This window comes from Rhinoderma darwinii, chromosome 2, assembly GCF_050947455.1.
Source record: "Rhinoderma darwinii isolate aRhiDar2 chromosome 2, aRhiDar2.hap1, whole genome shotgun sequence".
Taxonomy (NCBI): Eukaryota; Metazoa; Chordata; class Amphibia; order Anura; family Rhinodermatidae; genus Rhinoderma; species Rhinoderma darwinii.
The window spans coordinates 103,498,153-103,525,649 of NC_134688.1; the positions used below are offsets into that span (position 1 = coordinate 103,498,153).

Here is a 27,497-nt window from a genome sequence, read left to right on the forward strand (position 1 = left end):
ACATTTACAAAGCCCCTGAGGGGAAAAAACAGTGGAAACCCCCACAAGTGACCCTGTTTTGGAAACTACACCCATTGAGGAAATTATCCAGGGTTACAGTGAGCGTTTTGACCCCACAGGTTTTTTGCATAAATTATTGGAAGTAGGCCCTGAAAATGACAATCTACATTTTTTTTCAAAGAAAATGTAGGTTTCGCTAATTTATTTATTTTTTTTATTTTTTTCTTTTTCTAATTTCCACAAGGACTGAATGAAAAAAAACACTGCAAAATTTATAAAGCAATTTCTCCTGCGTAAAACAATACCCCACATGTGGTCATAAACGGCTGTTTGGAGACACGGCGTGGCTTAGAAGGGAAACAGCGCTATTTGGCTTTTGGAGATCGCTTTTAGCAGAAATGGTTTGCGGAGGTCATGTCTCATTTGCAGAGCCCCTGAGGGGACAAAACAATGAAAACGCCCAAAAAGTTACTCCATTTTGGAAACTACACCTCTTGAGGAAATCATCTAGGGGTGTAGTGAGCTTTTTGACCCCACAGACGTTTCATAGAATTTATTAGAATTGGGCAGTGAAAATAAAAACTCCCTTTTCTTCAGGACGTAGCTTTAGCTCAAAATTTTTCATTTTCTCAACAACGGAAAAAAAAGAAACCAACATTTGTAAAGCAATTTCTCCCGAGTACAGCAATACCCCTTATGTGGTCATAAACTGCTGTTTGGGCACACAGTATGGTTCAGAAGGGAAGGAGCGGCATTTGGCTTTTGGAGTGCAGATTTTGCTGGATTGGTTTCTGGGCGCCTGTGGGACCAAAACAGTGGAAACCCCCCAGAAGTGACCACATTTTGGAAACTACACCCCTCAATGCATTTACCTTGGGGTGTAGTGAGCATGTGAACCCTGCAAGTGTTTTTTAGAAATTAGTATGCACTTGATATTGCAGAGTGAAAATGTTTGTTTTTTTCCATAGTTATGCCCATATGTGGTGCCCAGCTTGTGCCACCATAACAAGATAGCTCTCTAATTAGTATGTTTCCCGGTTTTAGAAACTCCCTACATGTGACCCTAATCTTTTGTCTGGACATTTGACAGGGTTCAGGAGTGAAAGAATACCATGTATAATTGAGGCCTAATTTGGCGATTTACAAAGTATTGGTTCACAATTGCAGAGGCTGAGATGTGAAATAAAAGAAACCCCTGAGAAGTGACCCCATTTTGGAAACCTCAAGGCATTTTATTAAGGGGTGTAGTGAGCATTTTCACCCCACAGGTCTCTTCCATAAATGATTGCACTGCGGATCGTGCAAATTAAAAATGTATGTTTTTCCCTAGATATGCCATTTCAGTGGCAAATATGTTGTGCCACTGGAGACAAAACAAAAATTGTTAAAAGGGTTCTCCCGGGTATGGCGATGCCATATATGTGGAAGTAAACAGCTAGTTGGGCTCACTGTAGGGTTCAGAGGGGAGGGAGCGCCATTTGGCTTTTGGAGGGCGGATTTTGCTTGTTAGTAGTTTTGTATGAGTATTGCTGGTTTTTTCGTTTATAATGTGGGGGCATATACTCTGCCCAGCTTACATATCAGGGGCATAGTCAGGTGGTATAATAATGGGGTAAAAAAACACTAAAATAATACATAGATGTGTGTTACGCTGTGACGCAATCATTTCTGCACAGGCCAGTGTCGCACTGATAAATGGTGTCCTTTCTTATCCCCTTTTTGGTCCACAATCCTGAGCCGGCACCATCTTGCCGGCGGCTACGGAAGCCGTTCAGGTTCCGCCGCCGGGCGGGTTCTGAACGGCTTTTGTGCTAGGCAGACCGGGAGTCCAGTATTAGGCCTCCGGTTGCCATTGCAGCCATCGGAACCCCGGCAATTTCATTGCCGGGGTTCCGATGAGCTGTAAACAGCTTAAATGCAGAGATCGCGTTTAAGCGCTGCATTTAAGGGGTTAATGGGGATCGAAGCTAATTTCGGTCCCCGACATTACAGCCGATGTCAGCTGTAAGATAACGCTGACATCGGGCGATGATTGCACCGGCTTAGCTTCTGAGCCGATGCCCAGCATCTGTCGTATGGATACGGCAAAATGCGGGAAGCACTAGATTTACATGACGTATCCATACGGCAAATGTCGCGAAAGGTTTTAAAGACATTGAAATAAATGATAGAAGTAAACAGATGAGTGGCGGTCTTGTAGAAATCTTCCTAAGAACTCGGGCATCAATCTTTTCCTGGTCCCTTAAATTTTTGGTGGAAAGACAACTGAAAGCGGGCAGGGCTTAATATTCCTTGTCTAAATACAGATGATTCAAGTATGCAGCCACAAAACCTAAATGGATGGTAATTGGAAAAATAATAACCAGAGTGAAACCTCATAATAAGCATAAGGCCTTATTCAGCCGAATGGGAAATACGTCCGTGCAACGGACCTTTATTAGTCTATGGGGCCGTGCAGACATGTGCGTGACTTTTACTCATCGTGAGTCCGCTGAAAAAAAAGTCACGACATGTCCGTTTTTTGGGCGTTTTTCACGCATCACACACCCATTGAAGTCAATGGGTGCGTGAAAACCACGCATGTCACACGGAAGCACTTCCGTGCGAACTGCGTGATTCGCGCAACAGCTGTGAAAAGGATGAATGAAAACAGAAAAGCACCACGTGCTTTTCTGTTTACAAACATCCAAACGGAGTATCATAATGATGGCGGCTGCGTGAAAATCATGCAGCCGCGCATCATATGCTGAGGCCACACGGAGCTGTTAAGTGCCTTTTGTGCAGGCAAAACACAACGTTTTTGTGTGCGCAAAAACGCCACACTCGTGTGAATCCAGCTTAAGGGTTTCTAAGCACCATCCGAGATCCCAATGGGTGTTTTCACGTCGGGCTTATTTCAGGGCTACTGCTTCAACCAGTTGTTTTATAACCGGGCACAGCTTTTGGCCACTTGTGGAAAATAAAAGCGGCATGTTTTCTCGTTTTTGAGTGTTTCTCGCTGCGTTTATTGCCCGTGGTCCTTGCATTAGATTCAATGGCTGCGGGCAAAAAAATGGAGGAATTTTGATGCAGATTTTTTTTTCTGCCTCCAAAGTACTGAATTACCGCTTAGTTTTCAATGCAGTGAGATGAGAGTTTTAGGCCGGATTCACACCTGTGCGCGTTGCAGTTCCGTATGTCAGCAGTGAACGGTGCGTGGCTGTGTGATTTTCACGCATATGCCATCCTTGAGAAAAAGAAATGAAGGAAGTGCTTTTATTTTTGCCTTCATTTCTTTATCTACTGTTGCGTGAATCACGTGCGTCACATGGAAGTGCTTCCGTGTGCCGTGCGCGATTTTCACGCACCCATTGACTTCAATGGGTGCGTGATGAGCGAAAAACGGCCAAGTATAGGACATGTCGCAAGTTTTTTATGCAGCGGACATACGCTGCGTGAAAATCACAGACTGTCTGAACGGCCCCATTGACTTACATAAGTCCGTGCGACGCGCCTGATTTTCATGCGCGTATCACGGATGTTAAATATGCTCGTGTAAATAAGGCCTTAAGGCGAGGTATTTTGTTTATTTTCTTCATCACTTCCCTTAAGGGCATGTTCACACGACGGCCAAAAACAATGATGTGTAAAATACGCTAGTGTTTCTTGTGAAGCGCTTTTCAAAATAGAAGTGACTCGTTACACATGTGTTTTTTTTTTTTTTGTTTTTTTTTCCCGGTCTGCAATTAGGACTCCCATTGACTATGGAAACATTTGGTGTGTTTTCGGCGCGTCAAAGAATTGACCTGATGTTTTTTTTTTGTTTTTTTTTTTACACCGTGTTTTTTTAAATACGCTTGCATAAAAAAAGCGTATGTACTAACTTTGCAGTTTCACACTGGCTTAAATGGGAAGCTTTAACATAAACGCATTTTTGACGCGTGTTTAGGTGCATAAAACACGCCAAAATACACGTCCAATACACACCATGTGAACAGGCCTTAAGGCACTATTCAGACGAGCATTGTTCACGTCCGTGTTCAGTCCAATAGTAGAACGGAAAGCTCACGAACCGAACACTTGACACGTTAAAATCAGTGGGGCAAGTCAATGTCCTATGTTCTCCACTAGTTTGGTCCAATTCTCAGACTAGTCGCCCAATCAAGTCAGTGGGACAGTGGAAAAAAATAAATAAAACCGCACACGGAAGCTATCCAAGTTCAGACTGTTTTTCACGATTGGTTGCTAGGAGACGCAGAAAAGAAAGCAGGAACGGACGTGTGAAACTGATAACTGCATTCTGTTCGTCACCTTTTCACAGCTTTATAGCATCACTCGGAAACCATACTGATTTATCTTGGCTGAAAAATCGTCTGTTTTAGAACGATGGTCTGTAAGGGGCATGCTGCGCTATTGTCTCTGGTAAAACCTGCCGGATCTGCGACGGGGGCCCCTAACTGGGCTTCTGACGCAGATGTGAACAGAGCCTTAGCTTCTCCAACACATGCGTACTTTGGATGGGAATAATTGTTTTCCTTGTTGTACACTAGTGTGTGATATATAATTAAAGAGGCTCTGTCACCAGATTATCAAATCCCTATCTCCTATTGAATGTGATCGGCGCTGCAATGTAGATAACGGCAACGTTTTTTTTTTTTTTTTTAAAACGATCTTTTTTGCCCAAGTTATGAGCAATTTTATATTTATGCAAATGAGCTTTTCAATGTACAACACGGCGTGTTTTCTCGTATTACCAACTGGGCGTGTATTGTGTTTTTACCAACTGGGCGTTGTGAATAGAAGTGTTTGACGTTGACAAATCAGCATCATACACTTCTCATCGTTCCCACCCGGCTTCTTTCACTGCAGACACACAGCGTGACATCACCCACAGGTCCTTCAACCTTGGCGTCGGACAAAGAAGATACATTGGCTCCGGGCGTCCAAAAGGTTAATATGCTAGTCTCTAGGGAGTTTGCTATGCTTACCTGTACATGGAGATGCTGCAGCTGATTCAACTATACCCTCCGACGCCTGGAGCTGATGTGTCTTCTCTCTTCCGACACCAAGGGTGAAGGACCTGTGGGTGACTTCACGCTGTGTGTCTGCAGTGGAAGAAGCTGGGTGGGAACGATGAGGTCACCCACAGATCCTTCACCCTTGGCGTCGGAAGAGAGAAGACACATCAGCTCCAGGCGTCGGAGGGTATAGTTGAATCAGCTGCAGCATCTCCATGTGCAGGTAAGCATAGCAAACTCCCTAGAGATGAGCATATTAACCTTTTGGACGCCTGGAGCCGATGTATCTTCTTGGTCCGACGCCAAGGTTGAAGGACCTGTGGGTGACATCATGTTGTGTGTCTGCAGTGAAAGAAGCCAGGTGGGAACGATGAGAAGTGTATGATGCTGATTTGTCAGCGTCATAGACTTCTATTCACAACGCCCAGTTGGTAAAAACACAATACATGCCTAGTTGGTAAAACGAGAAAACATGCCCAGTTGTCCATTGAAAAGCTCATTTGCATAAATATAAAATTGCTCATAACTTGGCCAAAAATGATCGTTTTTAAAAAAAAAAACAAAAAAACACCTTTACTGTTATCTACATTGCAGCGCCGATCACATTCAATAGGAGATAGGGATTTGATAATCTGGAGACAGGGCCTCTTTAAGTATATGTTCAATATATTCTTGTGATTTTGATTAAATGAAATATTTTTTTTTATCGTTTATTTTAATTTTCTTTTGTTTGTTCCATTAGGGGATTTAAAGCAATTTATTATTTTATTTTTTAAATATAGTGTACTGTCATTCTATATGACACTACATTACTGCCAGTACATATACAATGCTCTGGCATCTGTTTTTTAGGCCCAGGGCTTTCACAATTACTCAGCTAACCCTAGCGATTTCGGTACCAGGGCTGACCGGGACAGGACAAAGGAAGCCCCTTCTCATTTTTCTGCGTCGCGATCAGCAACAATTGCGATGCTACAGGGGTTAGTGCAGGAAAATGATTGTCAATCACCGCCATACTCCCGCTCCTCATCACATGGGCACAGCTGTTGTTGCTGCGCGATCAGCACTGACGAACAAGTGTGGCATCCTGCGGGATCTGCATCCTGCCGACGATGTACATGTACGTTATTTTGTGTTCAGAGGTTAAGAGCCTTAGGGTTTACGTTCTGACAAAATGAAGTGTGTACGCCTATAGCCGATAATTGACTATATTGGCTGTCACTCTGCTTTCCAAGATATGGATAAGAGGTCTTCTATTCTATGGAATTGCAAATGTAATAGATGATTTTTACCATTCAGCACATTCAGATCATCAGCTGTCAAGGCGGTTCTTTTTTTTCCTCCCTGCCATTATTAGCATCCTGGTTATTTTAATATCAGAAGCCTCTCCTCTGCGTGCTCCCTGGATCTGTATAGCTTTACCATTTTAATTAAGCATTTCTCTGCTCCCATCAGAACAGGTTGTAAGAAATACCTTGGAGGCTTTCCAGTTCTTTGCCTGCAGCCACTATAATGAGCAGGGCACATTGTGAACCTAGTTGCTGCTCAAGCACTGTAGACTTCTGTCAAAGTCCTCCGAGCAGAGTGACGGCCTGACAAAGGGGTACGTGTTACATAAGAATAAAACGCTGCACTACAACAATATGGATTGACTCGGACTGCGTAGAAGCCTCCGTAGATGTGTTGCGTTAGCTGACTATATCTTTTTTTTTTTTTTTTTTTTTTTTTTTTCTTTTTTTTTTCTCGCTATTTTCTTGTCAGTCCTACATACACTAACTTTTTAGTAAGCTTTTGCTTCTACACAGCAGTGAGTAACTAGCAGAGCTGCAGTGTAAAGCATAAGCGAGGACCACTTCAGGCTCCCATTAGAAAATGCAACCAAGCTGCCGCCACTGATCCTTGATGTGCACTAATGGTAAGCATTACCCAATGATACGGAATTATATACAATTTTTAACTGGTATCATGGACCTGATGGGATCATTTCACATACCAGTTAATATTTCTTTCAATTTTCTCCTCTCAATTCAAGTTTCCAAAGTGCTTTGTGCACTATAGTTTCATGACCCCACAGGCAGGAACTACTGCTACATATTACTTGGCTGTACAGCAGTAGTTGCCTCCAGTGGCGGATTAAGTGTACCATGGGCCCTGGGCTGTTGACACAACTTTGGCCCCCTCACACACAATCCAACCTGCTGACCCTGTACCCGTCAGTGCCACTGACCTGACGGATACAGGTTTTAGCACTAGATACAGCTGCTCTGTATTCAGAATATAAAGCAGCTGTATCTCAAAAAGTAATCAGGATGGGGCCGGGAGGCAGCGAGAGCAGAAACAGGTAGTAAGGTGATTAGGGGCCCCCGTTCTAGAGATAGGTGTGGGTCCCAGAGGTGGGACCTACATCTAGCTGACATTTATGACAAATCCTGTGGATATGTCATAAATTTCTCTCATGGGAAATCTGAGGGCTGTATGGGGGAGGTTATATTGCAAGGGGAGGTCAAATTGTCTGACTGACTGCTGGGGGCTCTATAGGGGGAGGTCTGAGTTTCTGATTCTGAAGTCTTGGGGGGGGGGGGGGGAGATCTTAGCAGTTAGTCGCTCACCATCTAAGTGACTGCAGGTGACTCTATGAAGGGGGGAATAATCCCCCATAGAGCCCTCAGTGTATAATCCCTCTTTAGCGTCTGCCGTCAGTCAATTGTTGCTTGGGGCAGGAGGCGAATAGCAGACTAACCTTCCTCATCGCTCGCCAACCGCCCTGCTCTTCTGTTCCTCACTGGCGGTACGTGCAGCATCAGAGGGGCGTGTTCTACCACGACTAGCATACGCACGTCTGCTAGTCCTATCCAGTCCCTGCTATTGCTGTCCCTCCCCCTCCTCCCCATCAACGGCGAGGGGCATCTCTATTCCGTCCCAGTCCGCCCCTCCCTCCCTATCAGCAGCGTCAATTAGTGCATGATACTCTGAAATTATTTTTAAAATTATGTGCCATTCACCCATATGATAATCCGCTACTGGTTGCCTCCCTCTGAGATTACAGGCACTTTGAAGCTGCATCACACAGACTTCATGCTCTGTTTACCCCCTGCGTGACCTCTGTACATATTACTGTTAATACCCAGCGCGCTCTCCTACCTTCTTAGCTTCTTTTGCTGCATTTGGCGCAGAAATCTGCATGTTTAGGGACTCTTATTCATGAAACATTAGATGCGTTGTGTGTTTATAGATCAGGTCACAGAGGGATTTGTAAGATGTGTTCACCTCATGTAGGGAACATTTGACACAGCATTCCTTTCGTTTGAGGATTTGTGTGTCTTCCTATTCTGTGATACGTGGCTGTGTTAGTGCGGACTAGACTGCAAGTGTAGTGATTGGGCAGGTAGTTACTTTTCACAAGGTCAGTGCTCTCCACCTAAAATGCTGTTGTGATCATTTTAAAGAATAGCCTGGATGAACACGAAGGACATTACTCAGGAACTTTGCATTAAGTTAAAAAGCTCTTTTGGGTAACTTCGGATGATGTTGTTTTCTTATTTAAAATTATTAAATGTATTAAAGTGTAATGGTGGCTGTCCGGCTGCTGAGATGTCACTGAAGCGTAGGTGCCGAAGCGCTCTACACCAGCTGTGATCAGCTCTCCCTGTTGGGCTGAAGACTGCTTGCATAGATGGTATATGTAAGCCATATTAAGCCTGACGGGGAGCGCCGATCCTTATCAAACCTGCCTCCAGTGCAAGTCAATTTCATAACAAAACCTTTCTGCCTGGATCTTGCTCTGCACTGCAGTAGCGTGCTACTTATTTTTGCAGATTTTACATTAAAGGCTCGTGCACACGACTAGTTTTCATCCGTAATTATGGATCCGGTTATTACGGATGAAATTGCAGACCCGTTACTTTCTACAGGCCACGGACACCTTTCCGTATATTTACGAATGTGTGTCCGGGCCGTAGAAATGATCCGCAAAATATAGAACGTGTTCTATTCTTGTCTGCAATTGCTGCACAGACTCTCCCATAGAAGTCTATAGCCGCTTCCGCAATTGCAGACTCCTACGGATGTGCATCTGTATTTGCGGCCAGTAAACACCCTTATGGTCATGTGCATAAGGCCTAAATCTTTAAATTCATATTATCCCCATAGAGTTTCAGCCTCAAATTCCTGCTGTAGATCCTCTACTAAATACATATTGGCTTTACCATAGGCCAATCCGGCAGTTCTGAACAGAGCCTATGATAGTGGTCGGCCAAACAAGCGATATCCCCCGCCCCCCTTGAACATTCACGATCCTCCGTACTGGGGGGAGAGCCTGGAATTCCAGGGATAGAGGGGTTTTGTATGCGCTTGTAGTAATTGACCATGCGCTATATAGATTAGCTCTTCTTTTTGCATCCTTTTTTGACTTTTGGGAGCTGGGCAAACATAAAAGCACAGTAATTAGTCATTATTTTTTTGCAAATGATCCCTCCTTATTCTTTCTATTTTCTGAGCTGAGGACGGTTCGGGATTGGATATTTTTCATAGAGAAAATCTCTCGCAGTTAAGTGTCTGTATGAAAATTCAAATTTTTGCTTTCCAGCTCTTCCTTAATACTGCTAGATTTAGCCCTGTCGTGCAAGCAGCTTCTCTAGGGGAGAAGAGACATGGTCTGTAAGAATGCTTCAGTTCTGTCCATGATTGACCTATAAAAGACGTCCTGCATCAATTGAAAGGGTCTGTAGGTATGGTAAATGTTCTTAGAGTTTCAATGGACGAAGTGTCGGCACATTACATACATTAGGGCACATTTAGTAATGCTGTCGAAGATTTAGACAGCGTAGACTAGTCCGTCTGAAGATAAATAGTGCATCTTTCTAGATATGTTGGACGCTTTTCTCTTTCTTATACCTCCTCTTGTTTGGCTTAAAGAGGCTCTGTCACCAGATTTTGCAACCCCTATCTGCTATTGCAGCAGATCGGCGCTGCAATGTAGATTACAGTAACGTTTTTATTTTTAAAAAACGAGCATTTTTGTAGTTATGCAAATGAGGCTTGCAGAAGTCCAAGTGGGTGTGTTTAAAAGTAAAAGTCCAAGTGGGCGTGTATTACGTGCGTACATCGGGGCGTTTTTACTTCTTTTACTAGCTGGTTGTTCTGACGAGAAGTATCATCCACTTCTCTTCAGAACGCCCAGCTTCTGCCAGATCACGCTGTGACGTCACTCACAGGTCCTGCATCGTGTCAGACGAGCGAGGACACATCGGCACCAGAGGCTACAGTTGATTCTGCAGCAGCATCAGCGTTTGCAGGTAAGTAGCTACATCGACTTACCTGCTAACGCCGATGCTGCTGCAGAATCAACTGAAGCCTCTGGTGCCGATGTGTCCTCGCTCGTCCGACACGATGCAGGACCTGGGGCAGGAAGTGAGTGACGTCACAGCGTGATCTCTCGAGAACACGCTGTGTCTTTGCACTGCCAGAAGCTGGGCGTTGTGAAGAGAAGTGGCTGATACTTCTATACACAACGCCCAGCTAGTAAAAGAAGTAAAAACGCCCCAATGTAACGAACACAATACACGCCCAGTTGTACTTTAGAAAGCCTCATTTACATAAATATAAAAATGGTCATAACTTGGCCAAAAATGCTCGTTTAAAAAAAAAAAAAAAAAAAAAAAAAGTTACTCTTATCTCCATTGCAGCGCCGATCTGCTGCAATAGGAGATAGGGGTTGCAAAATCTGGTGACAGAGCCTCTTTAAGGCACGTCTATTGACCCCTAGGCGCACCACGACGCAACTGTATGTCAGAGTGGCCAGTGTCTTCGCGCACCAGGACGTACAGTTACTGTGCGGTTCCCGATGCACACTGTCGGCGACAGTGGGAATCGGGAGGCCAGCTGTCCCCGACAGTTGACACTCCACTGTTGCCGATCAGCCTCCTGATAGACTTCCTGTCAAGATTGACAGAAGTCACTGTCTCGTTCCCGATACACACTGTCGGCGACCGTGTCAATGACAGTGTGCATCGGGAACCGGGAGGTCAGCTGTCCCCGACAGCTGACACTCCACTGTTGCTGATCAGCGGCTTATCGCCACTGATTTTGGCAATTAAACCGTTAAATGCGGGGCTCGATTGCGATCGCCGCATTTTAGGGGGTTTGTAGCACATCAGCAGCCCCCATGCAATTGTGGGGGCTCCTGATGCTTGTGATGGCACCCGGAGGCCAGACAACGGCCTCCAGGTCTGCCATGTATGGAAGCCGATGAGGACCAGCCCCTGGCTGGTCCTCGTAGACTTACTGTCAGAGTGACTGACGTCACACTGAAAGTTGGAATAAGTTACACTACCTAGGTAGTGTAATGTATTCTAGCAGCGATCAAAGCTTCAAGTAAAAAAAGAAAGTGAAAAAAGTTAATAAAAATGTTTTACGAAAGTGTAAAAATAAAATATATTTTTTCCCTATAAGTCTCTTATTATAAGAAATATGAAAATGTTAAATAACAGTACACATATTTTGTATCACCACGTTCGTAATAACCCGATCTATAAAACTATAATGTTATTTTTCCCACATAGCGAACGCCGCAAAAAAAACACACCAAAAACAATGCCAGAAACACATTTTGTTTGGTCACCACCCCTCCCAAAATATAGAATAAAAAGTGATCAAAAACTCGCATGTACCCCAAAATAGTACCAATAAAAACTACAGCCCGTCCCGCAAAAAGAAGCCCTAAGGCCTCATGCACACGACCGTAAAAACTCCCGTTATTACGGGTCGTAATTACGACCCTTAATAACGGGCTCATAGACTTCTATTGGCCACGGGTACCTTCCCGTTTTCTTGCGGGAAGGTGCCCGTGCCGTTGAAAAATATAGAACATGTCCTATTTCAGGCCGTGATAACGGCACGGACAGTCCATAGAAGTCTATGGAGCTCCCGTAATGACGGGTGGCTACATGGGTGCACCCGTCATTACGGCAGCATTGCTAAGCGACGTCGGTAAATAGTCACTGTCCAGGGAGCTGAAAGAGTTAACTGATCGGCAGTAACTCTTTCAGCACCCTGGACAGTGACTACCGATCAGAATAAAGAGCAACCTGTAAAAAATAAAAGACGTTCATACTTACCGAGAACTTCCTGCTTCCTCCAGTCCGGTCTCCCGGCCGTTGCCTTGGTGACGCGTCCCTCTCGACGTCCGGCCCGACGTCCTGGCCGTCCCTGGATGACGTTTCAGCCCATGTGACCGCTGCAGCCAATCACAGGTCAATCACAGGCTGCAGCGGTCACATGGACTGCCGCGTCATCCAGGGATGTCGGTCTGGATGTGAAGAGGGACGCGTCACCAAGACAACGGCCGGGTAAGTATGAATTTCTTTAACTTTTATTACAGAAAGGGCTGTCCCTTCTCTCTATCCTGCACTGATAGAGAGAAGGGGCTGCCGATTAGTGCAGTGCTATTTTGCCGCCAAAAACGTGCCCGTAAATACGGGTGGAATACGGGTGACACCGGACCCATATTTACGGGCACGGGTCCGTAAATACTGGTGCAAAACGGGTCTAATACGTGTGACACCGGACCCGTATTTACGGGTGGGAAAAAATACGGTCGTGTGCATGAGGCCTTACACAGCTTTTTCGACTGAAAAATAAAAGTTATGGCTCTCAGAATATGGTAACACACAACACAAATTGTTTTATAAACAAGTGATTTTATTGGGCAAACGCTGCAAAACATAAAAAACAATATAGATATGGTATCGCCGTAATCGTATCGAACCGCAGAATAAAGTAAAACTAATTTTTAACGCAAAATGAACGCCGTAAGAAATAAAAAAATAAAACGCCAAAATCACTGTTTTTGGATTACCAAAGCTCTAAATAAAAAGTGATCAAAACGTATGTACCAAAAAATGGTACCAATAAAAACTACAGCTCATCCCGCCAAAAATAAGCCCCCCACACCGCTCAAGCGACCAAAAAAGAAAAAAAGTTATGGCTCTCCGAATGTTTGTTAAAAAAAAATTATTGTTTTGTATCAAAGTTTTTTTCTTTGTAGAAGTAGTAAAATATTAAAAAAATATATATACATTTGGTATCACCGTAATCGTACTGACCCGCAGAATAAAGTTAAGTTGACGTTTTTACCGCACGGTGAAAGCGGTAAAAACGAAACCCAAAAAGCAATGGGGGAATCGCATTTTTTTCCAATTTCACCCCAAGAATTTTATTTTCTATTTCCCAGTACATAATGTGGTACATTTAAATGGTATCAATAGAAACTACAACCCTTCCCGCAAAAAATAAGCCACCACACCGTTCAATTGATGGAAAAATAAAAAAGAAAGTTATGGCGTTTGGAAGGCGGGGAGTGAAAAACTAAAATGGAAAAGCAAAAAAGGATCAGTCCTGCAAAGGTTAATTAATTTCTATGAAAAAAATCAATTCCTACCACACGTGAGGTATTGTCATACTCGGGAGAGATTCCGTTACAAATTTAGGGTGACTTTTTCTCCTTTATCACTTGTGAAAATGACAAAATTCAACATTTTAGTGGACAAAAATGTTGATATTCATTTTCACAGCCTAATTCTACTAAATTCTGCAAAATAAAACCTGTGTGGTATAAATTCTCACTATACCCCCAGAAAATTATTTGAGGGGTGTAGTTTCTCAAATGGGGTTACTTTTGGGAGGTTTCCCCTGTTTTGGTCCCTCCAGGGCGTTGCAAACACTACATGGCACTGAAAACCAATACAGCAAAATCTGTGCTCCAAAATCTAAATGGCGCTACCGTGTTTCCCCGAAAGTAAGACAGTGTCTTTACTTTCTTTTTATCCCCAAAAGCCCGACTATGTCTTACTTTCGGGGTATGTCTTATATTGTAAAAAAATTGTCGAATTATTTTTTTTTTTTTTTTTTTTTCACAAACTTTATTTAACTGTTTTACATTTTTTTTTTTTAGTCCCACCAGGGGACTTCACTATGCGATGTGCCGATCGCATATATAATGCTTTGGTATACTTAGTATACCGAAGCATTATTGCCTGTCAGTGTAAAACTGACAGGCAACCTATTAGGTCATGCCTCCGGCATCGCCTAACAGGCAGATGCTGAAGGCAGACCTGGGGGTCTTTGTTAGACCCCCGGCTGTCATGGAAACCCGACGGCGACCCGCGATTTGTTTGCGGGGGCGCCGATCGGGTGACAGAGGGAGCTCCCCCCTCTGTCAAACACATTAAATGCCGCTGTCACTATTGACAGCGGCATTTAATGGGTTAAACTGCCGGAATCGGCGCGCGCTTCGATTCCGGCAGTTGCAGCAGGAGCAAGTGCAGGGGACGGCGCGGTGACGTATGGAGAGGGGGGCGGCGCGGAAGTGGGCAGGAGGCGGCAATACCCCCGTGTTTCCCCGAAAGTAAGACATATGTCTTACTTTCGGGGTACGGCTTTTATTAGCCGACCCCCCTGAAACCCCCGATACGTCTTACAATCGGGGGTGTCTTACTATCGGGGAAACACGGTACTTCCATTCTGAGTCCTCCTGTGGGTCCAAACAGCAGTTTGTTACCACATATGGGGTATTTCCGTAATCGGGAGAAGATGCTTTACAAATGTTGAGGTGCATTTTCTTGTTTATTCCTTGTAAATATTAGAAATTTCTATGTTGCTAACTATACCCCCTAGATAAATTCCTTGAGGGGTGTAGTTTCCAAAATGGGGTCACTTTTAGGGAGTTTCCACTATTTTGGCACCACAAGACCTCTTCAAACCTCACATGGTGCCTAAAATATAATCTAAAAAAAGCAGACCCCAAAATCCTCTAGGTGCTTCTGAGGACTGTTTGTCCATTAGCACACTAGGGCGACATGTAGGATATTCCTAAAAACTGCAGAATCTGGGCAATAAATATTGAGTTGTGTTTCTCTGGTAAAACCTGTGTTACAGAAATTTTTTATTACAACTGAATTTTGGCATTAAAAAATGAAATGTGTAAATTTCCCCTCCTACTTTGCTTTATTTCCTGTGAAACGCCTAAACGGTTAAGAAACGTTTTGAATACTTTGAGGGCTGTAGTTGTTAAAATGGGGTAATTTATTGGGGGAGTCTAATATATAAGGCCCTCAAAATCACTTCACAACTAAACTGGTACCTGTAAAAATAGCCTTTTGAAATTTTCTTGAAAATGTGAGAAATTGCTGCTAATGTTCAAAGCCTTGTATCATCCTAGAAAAATAAAAGGACGTTCAAAACACTATGCAAACATAAAGTAGACATATGGGGGATGTTAAAGAGGCTCTGTCACCTCATTATAAGTGACCTATCTCCTACATAATGTGATTGGCACTATAATGTAGGTGACAGCAGTGCTTTTTATTTAGAAAAACAATCTATTTTTACTACATTAGGAGCGATTTTAGCTTTATGCTAATGACTTTCTTAATGCCCAACTGGGCGTGTTTTTACTTTAGACCAAATGGGCGTTGTACAGAGGAGTGTATGACGCTAACCAATCAGCGTCATACACTTCTCCACATTCATTTACTCAGCGCATAGGGATCCTGCTAGATAAGCATGTGCAGTCTTAGGGTATGTGCACACACTAATTACGTCCGTAATTGACGGACGTATTTCGGCCGCAAGTACCGGACCGAACTCAGTGCAGGGAGCCGGGCTCCTAGCATCATAGTTATATACGGTGCTAGGAGTCCCTGCCTCTCTGCAGGACAACTGTCCCGTACTGTAATCATGTTTTCAGTACAGGACAGTAGTTCCACGGAGAGGCAGGGACTCCTAGCATCGTACATAAGTATGATGCTAGGAGCCCGGCTCCCTGCACTGTGTTCGGTCCACTACTTGCGGCCGAAATACGTCCGTCAATTACGGACGTAAATAGTGTGTGTGCACATACCCTTATACTGACACATTAACGTTACTGAAGTGTTTAGACAGTGAATCGACATTCCTTCCAGCCACAATCCCGACACTTCGTTAATGTTTCTGTGGTACTTACAGCAGAGCAAAGCGTAATCTCCCTGTAACCTGTCATTTACAGCGTGATCTCGCAAGATTACGCTTGCTCTGCTGTAAGTACCACAGAAACGTTAACAAAGTGTCGGGATTGTGAATAGACATCCCGTCCTGGCTGGAAGGAATGTCTATTCACGGTCTAAACACTTCAGTAACGTTAATGTGTCAGTATAAGACAGCACATCGTGAATAACGCAGTGTCACTATGCGCTGACTAAATGAATGGAGAGAAGTGCATGACGCTGATTGTCAGCGTCACACACTCCTCTGTACAACGCCCTCTTGGTCTAAAGTAAAAACACGCCCAGTTGGGTATTAAGAAAGTAATTAGCATAAAGCTAAAATCGCTCCTAATGTGGTAAAAATAGATTGTATTTCTAAATAAAAAAAACTGCTGACACCAACATTTTAGCGCCCATCTCCTTATGTAGGAGATAGGGCACTTATAATGTGGTGACAGTCTCTTTAACTAGTGACTATTTTGTGTGGTATTACTATCTGTTTTACAAGCAGATACATTTAAATTTAGAAAAATGCAAATTTTTGGTGTTTTTCACTAATAAATATTAAATTTATCGACCAAATTTTTCCACTATCATAAAGTACAATGTCATGGGGGAACATTCTCAGAATCGCTTGGATAGGTAAAAGCATTCCCAAGTTATTACCACATAAAGTGACGCATGTCAGATTTGAAAAAATGGGCTGTGCCACAAGGCCAAAACAGGCTGCGTCTTGAAGGGGTTAATACATTTGTTTAATAAATTAATGACCGTTTACCATTATCGTTTGTATTAAAGGGTAACTAAACGTTTGACAAAATTCTGACATAGTGACATGTGAGAAGTTTTGATTGGTGGGGGTCCGAGCACTGAGACCCCCACCAATCGCTAAAACGAATCAGCAGAAGCGCTCGTGCGAGAGCTCAGACGCTTCGTTTCTATTCAGCCTTTTCCGGAAATCAATGTATCAGAGGACAGGCTCATAGAAAGTCTATAAGCCTGTACTCTGATACATCGGCTTTCCGGAAAAAGCCGAACAGAAACAAAGCTGCTCAGCGCTCACACAAGCGCTTCTGCTGCTTCTTGTTAGCGATTGGTGGGGGTCTCAGTACGCGGACCCTAACCAATCAAAACTGCTGTCATGTCAAATATGACATGTCAGGAGTTTGTCAAACGTTTAATTACCCTTTAAGGACTTTCCGCTTTTGTTCCCTTCCATTTACACCATGTAAACAATATGATCTTGGGCTATATGGTTGAAACTGTAGTGTCGGGGGAAAAGCTTTTAAGGCTGGGTTCCCACGTAGCGTAAATGCTACAAAATTTCTGCAGCATTTACAGTAGCAGAAAAGTGGCTGTGACTAAGAAAATCTCATGCCCACGCTGCGGAAAAAAAAAATGCAGAAAATATATGCGGAAAGTGTTTTGCGGTGTGACTTTCAATTCCGCAGCCAGTTAATTTGTTCTGCTGGTTCTGTGTGAAAAAGCTGCGTGTTTGGCCCATAGACTTCAATGGGGAGCAAAAATTCTGCAACAGATTTGTTTTGTTGCATTTTTACAGCATTCACGCCCCTGAAACGTAGTAATAACCGCTGGAAATCTGCACATATACTTTGCTATAAACAATGTTTAACACTAAATCCGCAGGTAAAACCACAGTATTTCCGCAGCAATATTAGCAGGAAAATGCACATTTGGTAACTGATTTACCAGTGTTTTTCTTGAGATTCTGCTGCAGAAAATCTACAGTGTTTTCTGTGTTTGGGAACATATCCTTAGAGGGTGACTCCACTTTTTAAAATGTTTCAGTTTTCGGTAAAATGTATTCTTTATAATTCCAAATATGGAAAAAAAATCTGTTCTCGTTTTAGTAGAAATTAGGCGCTGTACACAGTAGCGTCATAGCTTCCATTTTTACAGGATTCATGTCGGTTATGCCGGAATCTGTCATCTTAAACAATACATCATGATTCATTATAAAATACTGTCCCTCCCCCCCCCCCCCCCACCCCTTTTGAGTTTTAGGCTGGGTTCACACGACCTATTTTCAGACGTAAACGAGGCGTATTATGCCTCGTTTTACGTCTGGAAATAGGGCTACAATACGTCGGCAAACATCTGCCCATTCATCTGAATGGGTTTGCCGACGTACTGTGCAGACGGCCTGTCATTTACGCGTCGTCGTTTGACAGCTGTCAAACGACGACGCGTAAATTGACTGCCTCGGCAAGGAAGTGCAGGACACTTCTTTGCAACGTAATTTGAGCCGTTCTTCATTGAAGTCAATGAGCAGCTCAAGATTACAGGCGTCAAAGACGCCTCGCATAATACGAGGAGCAGCATTTACGTGTGAAACGACGCAGCTGTTTTCTCCTGAAAACAGTCTGTCTTTTCAGACGTAAAAGCCTCTCATCGTGTGCACATACCCTTATAATGGGTATCTTACTGGATAGACTAGCTCAGCATACTGCCCTTTTCTGACCAAGCTGCAACGGAATTCTGACGGCACTAATGCAAGTGTAAACTGAGCCTTACTATTTATCTGAGTTGTATTTAAAATGAATACTGATCCCTTCTTCTTGGTCTTCACCTTTACATGATGGTCCATGTCCTTAATGCAGTGTAGAAATATAATGTCCACCCTGCTTCACATTTAGTCTGTCCTCGTCTATTCCATGGCAGAAATGGTAATACTGATGATTGACATGTAGTAAAATTCCCTTAATCCAGAATCTCTGTTCAGTAGTTCTATTAGATTTTTTATTTTTCTTGAAAGAATTGCTTGAACACTTGTAAGGCAGGAGGTGGACGGCTGCGAGATGACCTCTCCTTTCAACAAGAGCAACATTTCCAACTTTTTAATTGTATTTGTTGCAGAAGCATCATTGAGATCATCTGTAGCAACAGGTCATGCATCGGGGTCAGATTGAGGCTGTAAAGCACCTTCCAACACATGGAATCCCACTTAGTTTCCAAAAAGTGCTTCTTATTTGCTTTGGTTTTCCTAATGTTGTGGTCTTCAAAACCTGAAGGTATGATCAGAGTCCTATTGCCGCACATTCGGTGCGACACTTGTGTGCTGTTGGTGCATGGAAGAGATCCAGACTGAGCTGGAAAATTAAGTGTTTCAGCTATCCAGAGCTGACTCTCCACCGCAATCGCTCCCGCGTGCCTGGTCTCCACCGCACTCGCTCCCGCGTGCCTGGTCTCCACCGCACTCGCTCCCGCGTGCCTGGTCTCCACCGCACTCGCTCCCGCGTGCCTGGTCTCCACCGCACTCGCTCCCGCGTGCCTGGTCTCCACCGCACTCGCTCCCGCGTGCCTGGTCTCCACCGCACTCGCTCCCGCGTGCCTGGTCTCCACCGCACTCGCTCCCGCGTGCCTGGTCTCCACCGCACTCGCTCCCGCGTGCCTGGTCTCCACCGCACTCGCTCCCGCGTGCCTGGTCTCCACCGCACTCGCTCCCGCGTGCCTGGTCTCCACCGCACTCGCTCCCGCAACAGAATACAGTAGCAACAAAGTGGGTGAGATTTAACAAATCTCATCCACACGCTGCGTAAATATTCTGAGCTGAAACTGACCTGCAGTACGTATTTTTCGGACCGCAGCACGTCAATTCATGCTGTGGAAAGTGGACTGGATTGCTGCACTTTTCAGAGGCGATGTCACCATCTCCCAGCATTGAGAAAAACACTGCAAAATATGCACCATTTTCTGCAGTCAAAACCGCAGGTAACGGTGTGTTTTTGTCAGAGCGGAAAGTCTGCTACTTTTAACGAATTAGCTTCAGAAATTTTCTGCGGCAATTCCATTACGTGTGGACAATCCCTTGGGGGTACAAGTGACAACTTACCTATCTTTTATTATTTTTATTTTTTTTGTTTTGTTCACTCTTCAGTAATCCAAATTCTACAATTCTGTTTGAAGAATAAAGCATAAGGCCGAATGGATCCCTCTGATGCTAGTGTGAAAGCAGTCTAACGCAGTTGTTTTGTTGATGAAAAGCAGGAATAGATTGAAGGGGAGAAAGAATAGAATAAAGCTGTTTTTTTTTTTTTTTCTATATCCCCTATTTGAGCTCCATTCTCAGAGGGAATAGGAAGCATCAGTGAGAATCATTCTGGACATTCAATGGGGCAGATTTACTAATACTGTCTTAAAAGGGTTATCCGGGATTTTGAAATTTGATGGCCTGTCCTTAGGATAGGCCATCAATATTAGATCGGTGAGGGCCCGACTCTCGCACCCATGCCGGTCAGCTGCTTGAAGACGTTGCGATGCTCGTACAAGCGCAGCTGCCCCTTCATTGTTTATGGGTTTCATTCCTGTTTGTACTTTCGCAATCCATTACTTTCATAGCATTTGTACAAGGTATTGCCGCGGCCCCTTTAAACAGCTAATCTGTGGGGGTGTGCCATAGTCGGACCCCCACCATTCTAATATTTAAGCCCTATCTGGAAGATAGGACCTAAATTTTTTAATAACCAAGAAAATATATTAAGATATTTTAGTATTAGACTACATGCCGGATGATACATTTTGCACATTTTATACCACATCTTGGTTAACGCATCGTAAGCCATGTCCCTTTCCCCTAAGCCACTCCTCCTTGTCAGGTCCGTTGCGATATATACTTTGTTTTACAAATGTGGCAGACTTCTGGCTCAATTTTATATATATATATATATATATATATATATATATATATATATATACTCCACCTGTTGATTCAAAATGTGTATTTTAGTGATCCCTATGGATGATGTGCTATTATGCCTAAATGTCATTGGCAGTCTACATCTCCTCACAGAAACAGTCACGTCTGCAGGAGAATATTTTTAGCAGTGCCTCAAGGATAAGATCGAGCAGTCTAATGGATAGTAAACATGACAATGAATTCAGCGCTATAGAATGATCGGCATAGTTACCTGAACAGCATGGAAAAATACTTTGTTTTGCTGCTGTCTCACCATTTCCTTTAGGCAGGCAAGTTTTACTGCTCGATATAAAAATAGTACATTCTGGGTTTCTTATTGCACAACTTGCATGAGAATTCTTTCTAAGGTCACTCACTTTTTCAGGCTGTGATAAAATGGAGTTTACAGCAAATCCAATGTTAATACGTTTTTTTCATTACCCAAATGAAATCAATGGAAGGAAAAGGGTTAAAAATCTGCAGAAAGCTCGGTGCTTTAGAAATTGTGCAGCTCTATGCCAATTGGGGGGAGATTGATGCAGTTACATCCATTTTGCACCAAAATGGCAATTGAACCAATGGCAAAGTTTGGCGACCGCCATGTTGTCGGCTGAATCCCACCCATTGATTTTCACACTACAATTCAGTCTCTTCTCGCTGTCTGCAGTTAAAGTTCTGCCGTCGTGCCTACTATATCTGTATTGTATATGTTTGTGTGGGTTTTTTTAGGTGTATTCGGGTGTGGAAATTCCAATTCGGTTGAAATGGGGGGGGATTTTTTTTCGTAAAGTGTAAAGATTTAGTAAAAGACTTTCAGCTATACATGGAATATTTTTTATTTTGTCCTTTTTTAGTAAAGCTTCTCAATTACAAACTTTCAGGTCTATGACATAGTCACGGAAAAGACTGGAAATGACCTGAACACTCAGGGAAAAGGTTTGTTTCTTGTCACCTTGTTTTCTTCACCTTGTTTTTAGATATGACACGCCATGCTGAGCTGATGCTTGAAAAGCCGGAGACTGCGAACTGGTAAAATAGCAGCCAAACTATTTTAAGAGTTGCAATTATCACACTTTATGGTGTATTCTGAATGCGGGAACTGGGTCAGTCAGTATAGCAGATCTAACCAGCTTTACAAGGAATTGGTAACTTGGACTAAACCGATTGGGACAGATGGATTTGGGTATGTTCACACAGGTTTTTTTCAGGTGTAAAAAAAAAGTCTCGAAAGAAGCTTCAAATGAATAAAAGCTTAATTTTCAGCTTCAAAAAACGCCTTGAAATCAGGGGCGGTTTTCCCTTGAAAACAGCTCTGCCATTTTCAGACGTTGCTTTTTGTAGGTGTGAACATACCCTCAGTATGTAGAGACTGGCGTAAGCGAGAAGAATTTGCGGTAAACTAGTGACTTCTAATACCGACCGGCACCAGGACCGATCCAGGTTCTTTTTCTCCATGACACCTGAAAGTGTTGGTATGAATACAAAATACTAGCACTTCTAGTCAATGTAGGTGGCTAACTGGATCTGTGCTAGTGTGAAGATCTGCAGCTGTTATCCGCTGCAAACAAACAGCAAGACATCGTTGATCGGCGCTCGTTTGCTCCTGTCACACAGAGCTATGGATGGGGACGAGCGGTCGTTGCTCCGATCACTTGTCCCCATACGTTATGTCGACAGTACGCCCCCCTGTTTATACAGGGGGATGTGCTGCCGACAATGATATTTGACTTTCTTAAAACGATACGATCAGCAGATTATCGTCAACGAGCGCTCTATGAACGCATGTCTGCCCGATAATCGCCCAGTGTGAAAGGGCCTTAAAGAGGCTCTGTCACCAGATTTTGCAACCCCTATCTGCTATTGCAGCAGATAGGCGCTGCAATGTAGATTACAGTAACGTTTTTATTTTTAAAAAACGAGCATTTTTGGCCAAGTTATGACCATTTTTGTAGTTATGCAAATGAGGCTTGCAAAAGTCCAAGTGGGTGTGTTTAAAAGTAAAAGTCCAAGTGGGTGTGTATTATGTGCGTACATCGGGGCGTTTTTAATACTTTCACTAGCTGGGCGCTCTGAAGAGAAGTAACATCCTCTTCTCTTCAGAACGCCCAGCTTCTGACAGTGCAGACCTGTGACGTCACTCACAGGTCCTGCATCGTGTCGGCCACATCGGCACCAGAGGCTACAGTTGATTCTGCAGCAGCATCAGCGTTTGCAGGTAAGTCGATCTTACCTGCAAACGCTGATGCTGCTGCAGAATCAGCTGTAGCCTCTGGTGCCGATGTGGCCGTCACGATGCAGGACCTGTGAGTGACGTCACAGATCTGCACTGTCAGAAGCTGGGCGTTCTGAAGAGAAGAGGATGATACTTCTCATCAGAATGCCCAGCTAGTGAAAGTATTAAAAACGCCCCGATGTACGCACATAATACACGCCCACTTGGACTTTTACTTTTAAACACACGTTTTCCGGTCCGCAGCTATACAGTAGTGTGCATGGGGCCTAACTGTTAGCCATACTAAACATTAAAAAAAAAAAATAGTGCTGGAAATAGATCACTCTGTGTAATGAATCTATATAATATGAGTTCCACTTTTTGAATTGCATTACTGAAATAAATTAATTTTTTGATGATATTCTAATTCATTGAGAAGGACTAGTATGTATACATGGTACATAGAATCTGTATCGCAAAAAGTAAAAAAGTTTAAACAAAAAAAAACGTTAAAAATCAAAACATTGATTTATTAAAAAATGAAAGTGTACATAGCCTTTAAAGCTACTAGACCGGTCTCTGCAATATGCTGCTGTTACATAGGGCTGCCTATTCAGCGGACAGATCTACTTTAACACTTCGTCACGTGACGGAAACCTTCATATGAAATCTGTCCTTTGGTTAATATGATTTTCATGTCACTATGTCTTAGAACACTTCAAAATGAAGAGTTTACAGAGCAGCTTGTATGTGGGTACTGTGCTTGTTTCATCACGATGCCCCCTAGGAATCAAACCAGCAATAAGAACTTTCATAGTCATCCATAGAAAGCAACTTGGGTACCAATACCGCATTTGCAGCTAACCTTTGCCCTAACTCTAATATTGTAGGTTAAATGGTGCCTCTGTAAACATTCTAGGTCAGCTGAGCCATACGTGCTTGTCAAAGGGGTTGTCTCGTGAAGACAACCTGTAAAAGCAGCTCCGGTTCTGTCCTTGCATTACATGTATAGCAGGCTGGCCACGGCTTCCCCAGGCATATTCTGCTGTTTGCCGAGAGAGCCGCAGCTGAACGGCTCCGTTCTAAAACGGGATGTCCCTGATGAGAGAACACCTACAATGGAGAATATCCATCCAAAGAATTGACCAAAAGATTTTTCAATTTTTTCATTTTGCCATTTAGTATACAACAGACTAATGGCTTTATTTGTCTACTCTTTAAACATTATAATTTATACTTTAGACTTGTGCAAGTATGTATGGATTCCTTTATAAGGTGCCTCGGGTGATGGGATGCACCCAGGTTTAGAAAGGGGGGGGGGCAACTGTTTTATAGTCTGAGCCTAGCAATAAAAAAAATAATACAATGTATTCTTCCCTGAAGCGGACCATGTACAGTGGAATTGGGACTGCTGAACGTGCTTATCTAATGTGAATGGGAGTAGCCGGCATCTATCGGGGGAGAGATGGGTCATGCTGGATTTCAGGGAGATAGATCTGAGAGAGGGAGATGGATAGATATGAGGATAACCCATGGACAAGAGTAGACAATTTTATTTAATTTTTTCCCTACACCCCGACAGATTAGAAACGATGAGGGATATTGGCTGCAGTCTTAAGCTCTGTTCACGTTTCGCTGAACGTATCCATAGACCACCATTCACTTGGCGTGTAACAAGTGTTTTTTGGCTTGCCGTTATGTGTTTGCATACCCTTTTTTTTTCCCGCTGCAGGGAATTATCTAGCAGACTACGTTATTCCATGCAGAGGTAAATACCCCACGGTATAAGTTTTTTTTAATTTTGGATCCGACGGAATAACAAAGTGTGAACAGAGCCTTGGTCACAAATCTAATCTTTCTTAATAGGGTTCACAGGTTTATCCAGCCATGGCCATCAATAGAGAAGCAATTTCTGCTACACTACGTCCTCTATTAGTCATCAGTACATCTTCCTATGTACAATTCTTTGTCTTGTACATCATTTGAATGCATTTCTCCTTTGGTTGTACAGTATCTCATGGCCAGTTCATTGCATTTTGTTAAATCCATGTTCTTGATGATTTGAGTAGATCATTGAGTATTATGCTTATGCGCTATATATATATATATATATATATATATATATATATATCTGCCGGTTATATTCTTTCTCTAAGCAATAAATCTTGTATGTTGCTTGTATTATAATGTATTTTTCGGTTTCCTAGTGGAGCAAATTTATTTTATGATGTGAAATATTACTGTAATAGCCTGTGCCTGGGAAAAAAAGCATCTGATAGCTGTGGTTGAAGTCCAGGAGAATTGGAACATGGCAGATGAAGTGAATCCTATGATCAAGAGGTACGGAAAGGAGAGAGGCAAGTCACGAGGACAGGGGGTGGTTTCCTTATATAGATAAGTGATAGAATATTTAATTTTTCTCTGGAGGCTTTGGAGAAGAGCAGACACAGGAATTTAGGTTGTTAATAAGGTGGTGGCAGCAGCAGCAGCCTGGTGAGATGATCGCCTATTGGCTGAGATAAAAATAAGAAATAAAGGGAGCGGGTGGAGAAAATGCAGAAATCTGTTCTCGGAGCTGTTGTTCCTGTCATTTTGTATGTTTTGTTTAGGCTTCCTTACCTTGGCTCCTCTTATATTCGTGAGATTGTCTCTTGCAGCTTGTAACCATGGTGATGTATGATGGTTTAACACTGAAGATCCTTGTGTTTTCCAAGGGTATCTAAAAAGCTCAGTCACCCCCAAAATGCTCTTCTGGGACTGCGCTTCCTCCCCTCTTCAGACAGAATCCTGCATGCTATTTTTAGGCTTTTCTCCGTTCTTTCCCCCCCCCCCCCCCCCTCCATTTGAATTATTTATCATTGTTCAGTGGATTGATAATTTTGCATTTTTATTAGGGGCCACGTTCTCTTGACAGATTTGGTTCATGTCCTGCGATGTGGGCTCTGGGTTGTATCGTAGCTGGGGATTTTGGGAAGGCATCCATCTGCAGTAAATAATAGAAAGATCGTTCTGTTTTAGCTGTTGTACATCAGGAATTGAAGAAGCATGAATGTTCCCTTAGGGCATAGTGCAGATACTGAACTAAAGCAGCTGCTGTTCTTAGCAGTGGCATATAGTTAGTCCTGTTTGGGTCACATAGTGCCTGTTCCACTATGGCATTTCTTTGTCATCTTCAATATTGTGCCATGTGTAAATTTTGACCACCTTTTTGATTGTCCATATACAATATGGTAACAGACATACAGTACAATGCTTCTAACTTGAGCTTGATACTCATTCAGCAGAAAAGAAATATCTGCGTAGATTATTTGAGAGCAGGATGTTGGTTTAAAATGTACACCATTCTACTGTGGATCTCACCTACTGTATTGTGAGGGCTGAAATATACAGCAAAATCTGCAGATTTACTGTGAAATGAATCCTAAATACAGATACTATGAAACCGCTCAGTTGGAGACTGTTAGGACATGCACGAGCCCAAAATGGAACTACCAAACTCTAAAACATGTAACAATTTAGGGTATGTTCACACGGCGGGGGTCCGTAACGGCTGAAATTACGGGGATGTTTCAGCCTGAAAACATCCCCGTAATTTCAGCCGTACCGGCATGTGCAGGCGCTTGAACGCCGCGTCAATTACGGCCGTAATTAGCGCTGCTATTCATTGGAGTCAATGAATAGCGGCTCCAATTACGGCCAAAGAAGTGACAGGTCACTTCTTTGACGCGTGCGTCTAGTTACGCGCCGTCATTTGACAGCGGCGCGTAAATATACGCCTCGTGTGAACAGACAAACGTCTGCCCATTGCTTTCAATGGGCAGATGTTTGTCAGCGCTATTGAGGCGCTATTTTCAGACGTAATTCGGGGCCAAAACGCCCGAATTACGTCCGTAAATAGGCCGTGTGAACATACCCTTACCTTCACCGATTGCAGCAATAATGGAGTTACCATTTTTTTTTAGCCTGATATCCTAGTTGAAAATTAGCAGATCCCAGTAATCACTTATTTGCATGAATGCTTGGTGTAAAAAAAGAAAAATTGGAGGTATACAAAAAGAAAAAATCTTTCATTGGAGAACCAATGTGGTGATTTTTCATGAGTCCTGTTCTGGAGAACCCTGGCAAACTGATTTTGCATGGGGAAGAATCAGCCCATTCAGTGATTGCTGCAGGGTAAATGTAGTATTACATGGTGGCCATTCAAATGAATGACCATCAGTGTAATGGTGGGATTCCCATGAACGTGATTTGCATCTGTGCAGCCCACATGGTTTTCACGCGGGTCGCACGGACCTATGCAAGTCTATGGGGCAGTGCAGACTGTCCATGAGTTTTGCGCTGCGTCGGTCCGCTGCGTAAAACTCGCGACATGTTCTCTATTTCTGCGTTTTCCGTGCATCACGCACCTATTGAAGTCAGTGGGTGCGTGAAAATCATGCATGCCCCACAGAAGCACTTCCCTGGGACAAGCGTTATTCGAGCAACAGCAGTAAAAGAATGAATGTAAACAGAAAAGCACCACGTGCTTTTCTGTTTACAAACATCCAAACGGAGTGTCAGAATGATGGCGGCTG

The 27,497-nt window shown here is 43.3% G+C and overlaps 1 protein-coding gene across 7 annotated transcripts in view; it reads left to right on the forward strand.

Annotated features, from left to right (window-relative positions):
- The window catches only part of R3HDM2 (R3H domain containing 2), a 152,525-nt gene that overhangs the window by 11,302 nt on the left and 113,726 nt on the right, over window positions 1-27,497 (forward strand). Inside the window, exon 3 of one of the 7 annotated variants that reach the window (XM_075851997.1) lies at window positions 21,593-21,647. The exons of the other annotated variants lie outside the window; for them this stretch is intronic. The gene's annotated coding sequence lies outside the window, so the exon portion shown is untranslated. The remainder of the gene's footprint in view (window positions 1-21,592; window positions 21,648-27,497) is intronic. 7 annotated transcript variants of the gene reach the window in all.